The sequence below is a fragment of the Schistocerca piceifrons genome, chromosome 2 (genome assembly GCF_021461385.2).
Source record: "Schistocerca piceifrons isolate TAMUIC-IGC-003096 chromosome 2, iqSchPice1.1, whole genome shotgun sequence".
In the NCBI taxonomy this organism is placed as follows: Eukaryota; Metazoa; Arthropoda; class Insecta; order Orthoptera; family Acrididae; genus Schistocerca; species Schistocerca piceifrons.
In genome coordinates, this window is record NC_060139.1 from 379825194 (window position 1) to 379837146 (window position 11953).

The window sequence follows — 11953 nt, forward strand, 5'->3', positions numbered from 1 at the left end:
AAATATTAACGTGGTTTGTGTGCTGTCACAGAGTACACCTTTTTCTTTGTTCGGATGGTTTGAGAATGGGTTCTGATATGTGAAACCGGTCGTTGATTAAACAAAAGTATCTGAATTTTGCAACTTTGGCTGTTTTATTACATCAAACTGGTTAACTCAAGTTGCTGTCCTGTTATTATTCCTGCGTGCTGGAAACCAAGAAGATGAAATTTACAACTGCTCTTTTCCGTACCAGAAATTAATGCTGTCCTGTAGAATACCAGCCACACCAACCATTCGAAACTCATCACATATTCGGAAACAAACATCCAAATATTTATTTCATTCTTCGATCTCTAATCAGATGGAAATATTAACATCATTTATTGCAGAACATACTTGTATTACACTTTCGGATTTTTTCCTTTACTTTTACTGTAAAATGTGGTAGAGTCGTAAGCTGAATGATTCATGACGGTGTTGGCAGTGTTAACGCCCACCTCCTTCCAAATACTTGCATTACATTCCTAACAAAAGACCAGACCGTGATGACAATGCTACGATGGAAACAAAAATACATACTAGCATGCAGTGGGACACAAACCTACATCCATTCATATCGTAAAACACGAACATATCCGTTACGTTATGGGTTACTCAATCGGCTACTGTCTCAATGATCACATTTCTTCAAGCCTTATATCGTTTCTGCATTATTAACTGCATTTAATGTGCAGGATGATGTATTTATGATAGATTTTCATGCCGCCATTGCTCTGAAACGGCATACTGCCGACTGCGACACATACACTACAAAAGAAAGAAATAATCGAAAATCACACAGTGGTCGTTCGTACGTGGTCGTAAAAGTCGATAGCTGAAAGGCCACTAGTGACGTCACGACTGCTAAAAGTAGTGCGACAGTTGAACATGGAATATTTCAACATTAAATATGGCACTGACATCATACACTGACTTCTTACGAAGACACAGAGAAATTTTGTTGAAAATCACTGATTCTGCGTTACTTTCTTAAAAACCGCCGAATTCGCGTTATCGTTTAAACGATTTTTTCCGGTCCCTATCAATTAGTCTTTCTCCTTTCTCATTCCTACTGCCAAGCCCACATTACTCTGTAAACCTTTCATTATTCCGTACCACACAATCACATTCCAGTCTTCCTCCATTATTAATTTTCATCTCTCTTTATATAGGCGTACTGAATTACTTGTTCAGTATCCTCATACACTCTCTCTCTTCATCTTCTGCTTGCAACGTTGGCATGTATACCTCAACTATGCTCATTGGTGTTCATTTACTGTTAAATCTGGTAAGAACAAGCCTATAGCTGAACTGTTCACAGTAGCTCAATCTCTGGTCTACTTTCCTATTCATAGTGAATCCTACTCCAATTACACAATTTTCTTTTGCTATTCATTTTACCATACCTTCAGCTGACCAGATTTAATTGTCTTCTTTCCACTGAAAGCTGCCGAAACCCTCTGTGTCTAGAATAAGCCTTTGCATTTCCTTTCACAAATTGTCTAGTTCTCATATTATATTCAAACTTCTTACATTCCATGCTCCAACTCTTAGAATGTCATTCCTTCACTGGTTATTCCATCTTTTTCTCATGGTCGCCTTCCCTTGGCAATCCCCTCCTGGAGGTCCAAATGAGGTACTAATATGGAATCTTCTGCCAATGGAGAGATAATGACACTTTTTCTATTACAGGCCACATGTCTTGTGGATACACATTGTCTCTCTTTAGTACAGTGGTTTCTATTGCATTCTGCATCCTCATTCTATTGATCACAGCTGTTTTAGGGGTAGTTCCCACCCCAAAGGCGAGAGAATGATCTGAACCTCTTCCTCTCATCGGCACTCTTTGACAAGGTTGTTGGCAGAGCAAGTGTGAATTCTTATGCTCAGTCTTTGGCTGCCACTGCTGATTATTTCTACTCAGAATTTAGGTTGTGGCTGTGTTCAAACCCAGGTCACACATCTACACTCATACTCTGCAAATCAGTGTTAAGTCTACGGCAGAGTGTAGGTACCATTGTACCAGCTAATGGATCTTTCTCCATAGGATGACAGTTTAAATGCCTTGTATGTGTTGTAATTTAGCCTATCTAATTTTGTCCTCACAATACCTATGGGAGTGGGGGGGGGGGGAGGGGGGTTATTTTATATTCCTAGTTGTCATTTAAAGCTGGTTCTTGAAATTTTATACATAGGCTTTCTCAGAATAGTTTACACCTCTGTTTAAGAGTCTGTCCTTTTTGTTGATCCAACATCTCAGTGACACTTTTCCATGGATGAAACAAACTTGTGACCATTCGTATTGCCATTCTCTGCATACATTCAATATTCCCTGTTAATTCTGTTTGATGTGGTTCCGACGCACTTGAACAACATTTTAGGATTGGCCACTCCAGAGATTTGTAAGAATTCTCCTTTGTAGATTGACTATACAATCCCAGTATTCTACCAATAAAGAAAAGTTTATCACCTACTTTACCCATGACAAAGCCTATGTGCTCCTTTCATTTCATATCCCTAAAAAGTGTTACACCCAGATATTTGTATGACTTGGCTGATTACAATTGCGACTCATTGATGTTATAGTCATAGGATACCAAATTTTTCCCATTTTGTGGTGTGCACAATTTTATATTTCAGAACATGTAAAGCAATTTGTCCACCTACACACCATTTTGAAATCTTACCAAGTTTTGAATGAATATTTATGCACCTTCTTTCAGGCAGTACTTCATTACAGACACCTGCATGATCAGCAAAAAGTCCAAGGTTACCGGCCGTGTCGGACAGCTGTGCCGTCTACGGCGCCTTGCCATGGTTCACACAGCTCCCCCCTTCAGAGGTTCAAGTCCTCCACTGGGCATGGATGGATGTGTGTGTGTGTGTGTGTGTCGTCCTTAATGTAAGTTAGATTAAGTAGAGTGTAAGCCTAGGGAACAATGACCTCAACAGTTTGGTCCCACAGAACATACCACACATTTTCAATTTTTTTCCCAACCCAACATACTTCCCTGGGACACACCCACAGTCATTTCTACATCTGTCAACATCTATCCATCCAGAATGACTTGCTGCATCCACCCTATGAAAAACCTCAGCAGTCCAGCTACAAATTTCACTTGATACCCCCCTACAATCATACTTTTGGTAATAATTGTGGATGTGGTACCGAGTCAAATGCTTTTTAGAAATGAAGAAACACTGCATCTACCTGACTGCTTTGGCCCAAAGCTTTCAGTATGTCATGTAAGAAAAGTGAGAGTTGGGTTTCACATCACCGATGTTTTTGGAATCTATGCTGGCTGTCATGGACGAGGCCCTTGTGTTTGAGGTACCTCATTATGTTTGAGTTCAGAATATGGTCTAAGATTTTACAACAAACTGATATCAAAGATACTGGACAGTAGTTATGTGGACCGCTTCTACAACCCCCCCCCCCCCCCCCCGCCACCCCCACCCCCGCCCCCAAGGGCTCCACAATAGATTATAGTTAAACAGGGGCTATCTCAGATGCTAATTCAGTACAGAATCTAATAGCGAATCCATCAGGCCCTAGAACTTTGCTCACTTTTAATGATTTCAGCTTTTTCTCAGTGCCACTGATACTAACACTTATTTCACTCGTCTTTCCAGCAGTAAAAGGATTAAATTGGGGCAATTCCCCTCGTTTTTTTCTTTGTAAAGCAACATTTGAAAATGGAGTTAAACATTTCTGCTTTTTCTGTGACATCTCCAATTTCAGTTCCTATCTCATCCGTGAGTGATTGGACACTAACATTGGTGCCACTAACAGCCTTTACATATGACCACAATTTCTTCAGTGTTTTTGAAATATCATTTGACAACATTCTGCAACGGCAGTCGCTGAAGGCTTCATGCATTGCTCTAGCCACTAAATGCATTTCTGTCAGCATTTCTCTATCTACAGCCCTATGCTTTGTTTTACACCTATTATGCAGTAGTCTCTTGTTTCTTTACAAGTTTCTTTGCAGTGACTGCACACCATGGAAGGTTCCATCCATTATGAACTGATCTACTGCATACATATCTATCCAGTGCACAGTCAACTATTCTTTCAAACTTGAGCCACAGTTCCTCTTCATGCTTCTATCCTGTGCTTAAAAAACAAGTTCCTCATTGAGATATGACAGTAGCACTTTTTATATTGTTTATAGAACATATATATCTTTCTACTTATTTGACATTTGTACTTTGGTAATTACTGTTGGCACAACCACCTCATGCTCACTAATACCAGTTTCAATATAGATGCCCTCAAAGTGGTCAGGTTTATTTATTACCATTAGATCTAATATATTTCCATCACAAATTACAAACTATCTGATTCGAAGTATTTTTCAGAGAAGGCATGTAATAATGTTCACAGGATGTCTTGTCATGCCACCACTAACAAAACTGTAATTTTCCCAATTGATTATTGGATAATTGAAGTCTCAGGATGTTTTAATTACTAGTCAAAGATGCTACCCCTAGATAATGGATCCAAGTGCAACTACACAGCTGCATAAATCCAACACTTCATCTGATAGCTTTTATTACAATACAGTTTACAATCAAACACTAACTCACAAGAAATGTTTATAAGCATTAGTTGCTTGATGGCAAAACTATTTATGCAGTTGCCTATTTTGCTTTATGAACGAGCAATCTGATTATTATGTGATTTGAAGTTGGAACAGCTCGTGTTCCCCCTCTATTTTGCAGTTCAACGGCCCTTCCATCGATCCATTCCTCCTCCAGCTCTGCAGTGTTTGTGTTGCTGCTTGTTACAACCTCTTTGCTGTATTGCATGTGGCACAGTTCTGCTACAGTTGTTTTGAAAACTTCGTGTCCCCTCATCCTCACAATTATTGTCACCCTCTCATCGTGGAGTTTACGTGAATTGCATTTCGTTTTAAATCTTCCCCAAACTATCCCTCTGTCCTCCGTGTGGAAGTAACTAGTAGTTTCAAAAAATAGAATAGTTTCGTGTTCTTTTATGTGTATCTGTCAAAAGTAATATTTCACCTCCGGCAAGTAAGCAGTGACCATCAATTCTGTCTCTATTTAGTTTTGTGGAGGGTACCTATCTACAGCCCTATGCTTTGTTTTACACCTATTATGCAGTTGTCAAAAGCTGCCACAAATCTACCTGAAGGTTCTTCTAGGACAATCCTTCCATTGGTATCTTTGCTTCATAGTCTGACTCCTGTTCGTATATGACATACATTTCAAATAGTGTGTGGTAATAAATCAGTGAATCTGTCGATGTTGCTGTGTGTGTGAATTCCTAAGGGACCAAACTGCTGACGTCACTGGTCTTGATGTTGTTCTTAAATATATTTACAAATAAACAATGCAAGAATTATTACATTGAGAAATGTATAGAGTTAACATGATTTAAAAGTATGATGGATTAGCATGCATTTTGAATGAACTATACAATTAACTTTAAACACAATGTGATATGTGATGACAACTTGTAACACAGTTCCATTTAACTTTCCAGTGTTTCGGAAGTGCTTCCCAGAATATTTCACTAAGTCCATCTGCATAATAATGACAGAAAGTTGTAGCTTACAGAAATCAGGAAACTACGAACGGCTAGTAATCACAACACTCAGCAGTACACTTGGACTTCAGCTGTCTACCAGAAGTGAATAGAATTGACGGCGAGAAAGAATAAGCTCCACACTTGCGAGATAACTTAATATATTTACACTAAAGCTCAAATTACAAACATGGTGAGTTAGCACCAAAGCATATCGAGAGTGAACATCAGAGCAATAGAACAGAGAAGTACATACATAATGACAAATCACACTGAAACATATCACTGCTGTCTATGTCAACTGATCGATATCACTTGCCGCTACACATGCCTCCCTTTTACAAGTTTGGTGACCCTGGTATATCAATGTGCTGGTGGCGAACAGTTATTCCATCTCGTGTGAACACTGGAGCAATAGGTGGAGGGTCGGTTAGCTGCTACAGCGTGGTGCACAGCCCAAGGTCTTTGTCAACTCCCAAGTGTGTGATTTGTAGCAGATGCATTTGAAGTCCCACTGCCCTGTGCGCCGAGATGAGCTATTCTATGGATACTGTTTCATGCTTTCCATTCCAACCTAGCATGAAATCGTTCCTGAATCTGTGAAGTGTTCAGAATGGAACTGTACATGGTTGGCAGAGAAGGGGACATATAGTGTCACCCCATAGCCCGATGTGTGTTGATGTGACCAGATTATATCAAAAGAAAACTGCTTTGTTGCTATAATGTTGTGGAGAATGCTAATTGAACCATGCCATTTTCTCTTTTAATTGTCTACCAAAATCGGACTTGTATTTCTCAGATGTAGGATTATAGGTTTCTTGGTCAGTAGGTCAGCATGCAGCAGGTAGGCGTACATGCTCACCAACGTCAACTCTGCCAGTGAAACTACTGACGTGCACTTTTGGGAAAGAGAACATGCGGTTTCTCAGTTTCATTGTGCCTGCGAAAAGTCTGCCTCCAAGCCCTGAAAGAGTAAAACTCACCTGTGACTTCCCAGTTCCAAGAACTTTCAAGGAATTAAGAAGAGTCTTGAGAATGATTAATTTCTGCTGATGCCATCTTCCACATGCAGCTGCAAAACAGACTCCTTTGGCTGCATTTCTGAAGGGAAAATTCACCTCAGGGAAAAAGAAGGTACTGTAGAATGAGAATCTCCTGGAGGTCTTTACGGCTGTTAGGAATGCAATGTGAGCATCTGTGCTATTACACCATCCCATTCAGGCTGTCAAACCGGCAATCATGGTCACTGCCAGCCAGGAGATAGTCAGCATGACATTACTGCAGAGGGTCATTGATGACTGGCAATCCATGTCGTTTTTTACAACGGGATTCAAGTGTGGCGACTACAAACCACAATCGATGTGGGACCACACAGACCTCAGGCTATGGACCACACCATAAAGCCTACACCTAGTGATGCGGCAAGTGATGTCGACCAGTGCACACATGGCAGTGATACGTTTGGGTGTTTTATCTTTATGTATAAACTTCTTTGTTCTACTGTTCTGGTACTTGCTCTTGATATGCTTTGTTGCAAACTCAGCATATTTGCTTTGGTGTAAATACATTAAGTTATCTTGCAAGCAGAACCCCAGGTTTTACCTGCCCGAATCTGTCTGCCACCAATCGATTCGTTCTGTTCCATTGCCTGTATCGCAAGTAGTTGAGCTCAACTACATCAGGAACTGTGTATGCGAGCTGCGATGCACTCTCACAGCCCAGGGCTCATTCAGGTACCCGGACGAGGAACAAGCCCGGGCGTCAACAGGGCTCCGTGTAACAGGGAAACAGACAATGCTGGGAGGGTGGGAATGACTGGCTGCACACAAGCAGATTTGCTTTCTGAATCATCTGCACTTCTTTGAGGATCATGAAGGTTTGATACGCTAGGAACAGGGCGTTCTTGATACTTTGTAAGGAAAAATAATGCAAAATAATGGCTGTAACATATCAATCCATAATACTATCATGAACACGGTATGAGCAATTTTTTATTGGTTTATACACACCGTTCTTTCCTTTTCCCACTAGCTTCTGTTGCCGATACGTTTCTGAGCTATTTATGAAACTTGATCTCAAATTTTGTCGCTAAGCTTTTATTATACTTTGGTCCACAGTTGGAACGTCTTCTAGAAATGTTTCAACAATCTCTTCCCACACGATGCATTTTATATTCTTCTTTGTGCAATGTTTGTGGGTCATTTTACACAACCAAGGTCCTTTGCAGTACAGTTTGATAAGTTTTTCGATTTGATGACTTGTCTGCTCCTTTGCTACACTCTAAGTAACTAGAACTTGCTGTCATGTGAAAACCACAGGAAAACTCATGGAGTTTATGAACATGGCCTGGTCATAGCTGCAGAAATCGCACCTGTGCGCCCAGTTAATGAGCACGGATCAGCTGTTCTAAAAGTAAAAGCCACAATGTCATGTCTCCACAACTGCATAGGCCACTCTACCATATATTATTACTATTATTGTTATTATTATCATCATTATATCAGAAATAAATATCGAACAGCAAAGGTCCTTCCAATGGCAAGGATTCGAAAATGTGTGGAAGACAAGAAAGTAGTTTCCCTGAAGCTCGTCTGAAGAAATCAGGAGATAGCATTTTTTGACAAAATTTTAAGGACAGTTGTAGATACTGATTTGTAACAAAATGTCTGCCAAATATGTCAGTCTCAAGCCAGACTTTGCCTTGGGAAAGGTGTACCTGGTGAGAAGAAGATAAATTTAATATGACTTGGAAAACAGTTCTGCCGTGATATAATCGTCTAATTTCCATGTGTGTTATAAAAACTTTTAATTACCAGCCATTTCCTTATACAGTATTACAAAAACTCGATAATCAATAGAGCTACCTTTAATAAAGTTAACTATTTTCACTGCATCGCGAGGTACAGAGTATTTCCACATGCATGTAAGAATAAGTCGATTTAACAATTACAAGCAACTGTTTATATTTACATAACCATCTTGTAGGTGATGATACAGCCATCAGTTATTTTAATGTAACACCAGAGGTGAAGAATAGTGTCAGTAAATACTGCACAACGTAAAAAACTGCTTGCAAATGGGCCACAGAGACTTCGGCGCCTGTAACAGTGTCATGCCTAGTGGTGCACCACTTGACGGGCAGCCGAGTAGCACACACGCCCCGCCGGACTCAAGCTCTGGCGGTGCACCACTTGGCCTGGCAGGCCTCGGTGTGCATTGACCGGCTGAGGGGCTAACACGAGCTGATGCTTGCCCAGCAGCCACTGCTGTGGTCCCAGGCAGGCCTGGTAGACTCGCTGTGTGCCTCTACTTTCAAGCATGGAGCTTATTCTTTCTCACCATCAGTTCCATTCATTTCAGGTAGATAGCTAAATAGGCAACAAGTTCTTTCTTATCACCTATAGAGCATTAAAAACTTAAACATTAACCACAAATTGAAAAATAATATTGAGAGAGATATTTTATGATAAGATTTGGGAACAGCATTCAACAGTGCCTTTCTGTGGCTTTTCTCAGACAAAATCATGAATCAGTTAAGAAATTCTTGTCCTCCAATCCACATGATACTTCACATTTGTTACGAAATGCACTTTTTTCACATAAAATTGCTATTTATTCACCAGATCAAGTCCGTGTCAATTTGCAATACTGTGGTGTATTATTAATTTTCCCAGATTTCCTACACACTGTGTTTAAAGTATAGGAACAATTCTGTGATGGAAGTGAATGTCTGCAATTTATGTTTGAAGCAAAGTAGTATAATATATTACTTGTCTATTTCAGCATTCTACCACTAATTTTTTATCTTTCTCAGATCTTACAAAACAGCTATTGCTAGTTGTTATCAAAGTTATCATTGCAAGTAGTTTTGGCCCTACAAAAACCACAACAAGGTGCCCAAATTCATCTTTTTAGCACATTCAAAATATTTTGTGATATGAATGCATTTGCAAGTGTTCTATGGAAGTATGTCATATTTCCCTTATCCACAGAAGAAATAATTAGAACTCTTTGCTACTTGCTTGTGGAAGACGGATACTCTGAGATTTTTCCTTGAATTTAGCAAGTTAAATGTACAAATGAAATGCTCAGCTAAAAGATTTATATATGGTGTCCCAAATATTTAAGGTGAAAATTATACAGGCTGTAGAGGAACTTAAACTGAGAATTTTAAGATGAGGAACCAGTAGTTAGAAATTAATATCTAAGATGATACAAAGTCTTGATTGAGCACTCTGTGTCAGATGTTGGCTGGAAACTCATTACATTTCACCACAAATGATTTCCCACTGCATCAACATTTGTGATACTACCTTGAAAATAGATGTGATGTGTCCATAGTGGAGTTTACCACTGTTTACAATTGATGATTGGTTGAAGGACTTGCAGACATGTACATAATATATGTCGAGGCACTGTACAGCACTTTGAAATTCAAATAAATGTGTAGTGAAAAGTTTTGCAAAGAGGGAATATTACCCGTGAAATGCACATTTTGAAGGATAAATGTGGTGGAGCAGCAATTACAGCCCTATTTATACAATGTGATGAAGCGATGCAGACAAATGGTTTGGAGCCCGAGTTCACTTCTGTCGATGGATTAGCCAACTTTCTCCAGTTTTTGTATTGTTCATGCCCACGTCTTCTTTCACCCATAATGGTGCACTTTACTAATGGAAAAGCCATGCCTGGAGTGACAAAAATGCATGTACCAGCTTCATCTCAGATCACCACCAACAATTATTTATCAACTTTTGGACTAAAATTGTACCAGGGCAGCAAATAGGATATTATTTGCAAGCCATCCCACTTGAATCACACGTTACCTGGTGTCTCATTTTCTGGAGACTGTACCTCTCATTGTCTGCAAATGGACAACATGACAGAGCATGATTCCACTTTGATAGTGATGTCTATGAGCACAGAACTGCAAGAATATGTCCTGTCTCATTACCAGTGGGATCATTAGATTGCACCCCTATGCATTTTTTCTTATGAGGTAACATAACGTCACTTGTGTATGAAATCCTAGTATAAACTGAAGAGGGACAGGTTGGTAAACACCTAGCTGCCGCCTCACTGTACAAATTCGATATTTGAGGAAGCACAGTAACACTTTGTGTACTGTTGTACTCCATGACAGTTACTATCCGCCTAAGTTGTTCCTATATGGTTCAAGTTGTTTATTTCAATAAAAGAAACTAAATATTCATTTCCACCCCTTATTCTTCTCTCATAACACTCAGTTTAAGATCCTTTGTCATTTATATAATTTTGGACCTAAATATCTGTGAAACTCTGGTCCCACTTTCAGTACTGTGAAGGGCAGAATTAGAGAATGTGAGGAGGGGGGGGGGGGGGGCGGATAGCCCTCACATTCGGATTGGATTTGTAGCTTATTTAGTTCAGAGCAGCAGATATCTTAGGTTCTTGAATAATTTACCCAACAATTAATTTTTACAACTGCATTCAAAAGTCTGTGCCACTGATTTAACGTTTCAGCGCACTGTCATTGAAAACTTTCAGAAAATTCTTGACAGTGGAATATTATTATAAAAATTATTCCAATGTCATGTGAACCACATTTTCATCTCTGACAGGTGAAATTTTGCACATTTCTGCAGTTACATCTGCTCAGTTCGGTAGGTGAGTGACACCATCAAAATAATTTCACGTGAATTTCATATTTTCTCAGATTACTTGGCTGGATCTTGTGGTCCTGATTTGGAACATTAAAAGTAAAATTCACCTGTCTACATCATGGCACAAATCTGCAGTTTAGCCTGTCACAGAGCTAGTGTACATCAAGCATGCACCAAACACACTTAATATAGCCCCATGCTACACTAATTGTTAGTTCATCAACATTGATCAGTTGTATCATTAACTGGATAAGCAATAACTCTGCATTACTTGTGAGATTTTCATCCTGTCAATAAACTGTTATTGTATTGCCTCCACTGATATCTTGTTCCCCACTACACATTCATAATCTACAATTTTCCTTATGTCTTTTTTCACACATGAATACATCAGATGAATGCAGCAACCAAGATTTTAGTATCTTATTTTTCTGAAATACAAATGATTTGATAATCTCCGGCTACTCATGCCATCACTAGTGGTATTACTGTCGTTGCTTCTCTCTATTTTTTGTCAAACGTTGAATAAATAAAATTCTACTCTTTTTAAACCTTCATTTCTCCTGTACTTGCAAACAATGAAGTTTAACATCATCAATGAATTGATTAGATGTCATGTATCTTAATGTCACTTGTGTGAGCAAACAGTTAATTACTGAATGAGACCTGATTTCTTCGTTTTCTCTAATTACCTATATATGAAGGAACAGGATTGATAAATTTAAAATTGAGTCCTGGG

General features: G+C 39.2%; 1 long non-coding RNA gene across 1 annotated transcript; it reads right to left on the minus strand.

The window, feature by feature from the left end:
- Positions 1-339: 339 nt before the first annotated feature.
- On the minus strand, positions 340-1182 carry LOC124777941. The gene is made up of 2 exons (XR_007015808.1): positions 588-1182; positions 340-506 (listed from the first exon to the last, which is right to left on the minus strand). It is a non-coding gene; the product is annotated as an uncharacterized LOC124777941 (long non-coding RNA).
- Between the last annotated feature and the right edge of the window lie 10771 nt (positions 1183-11953).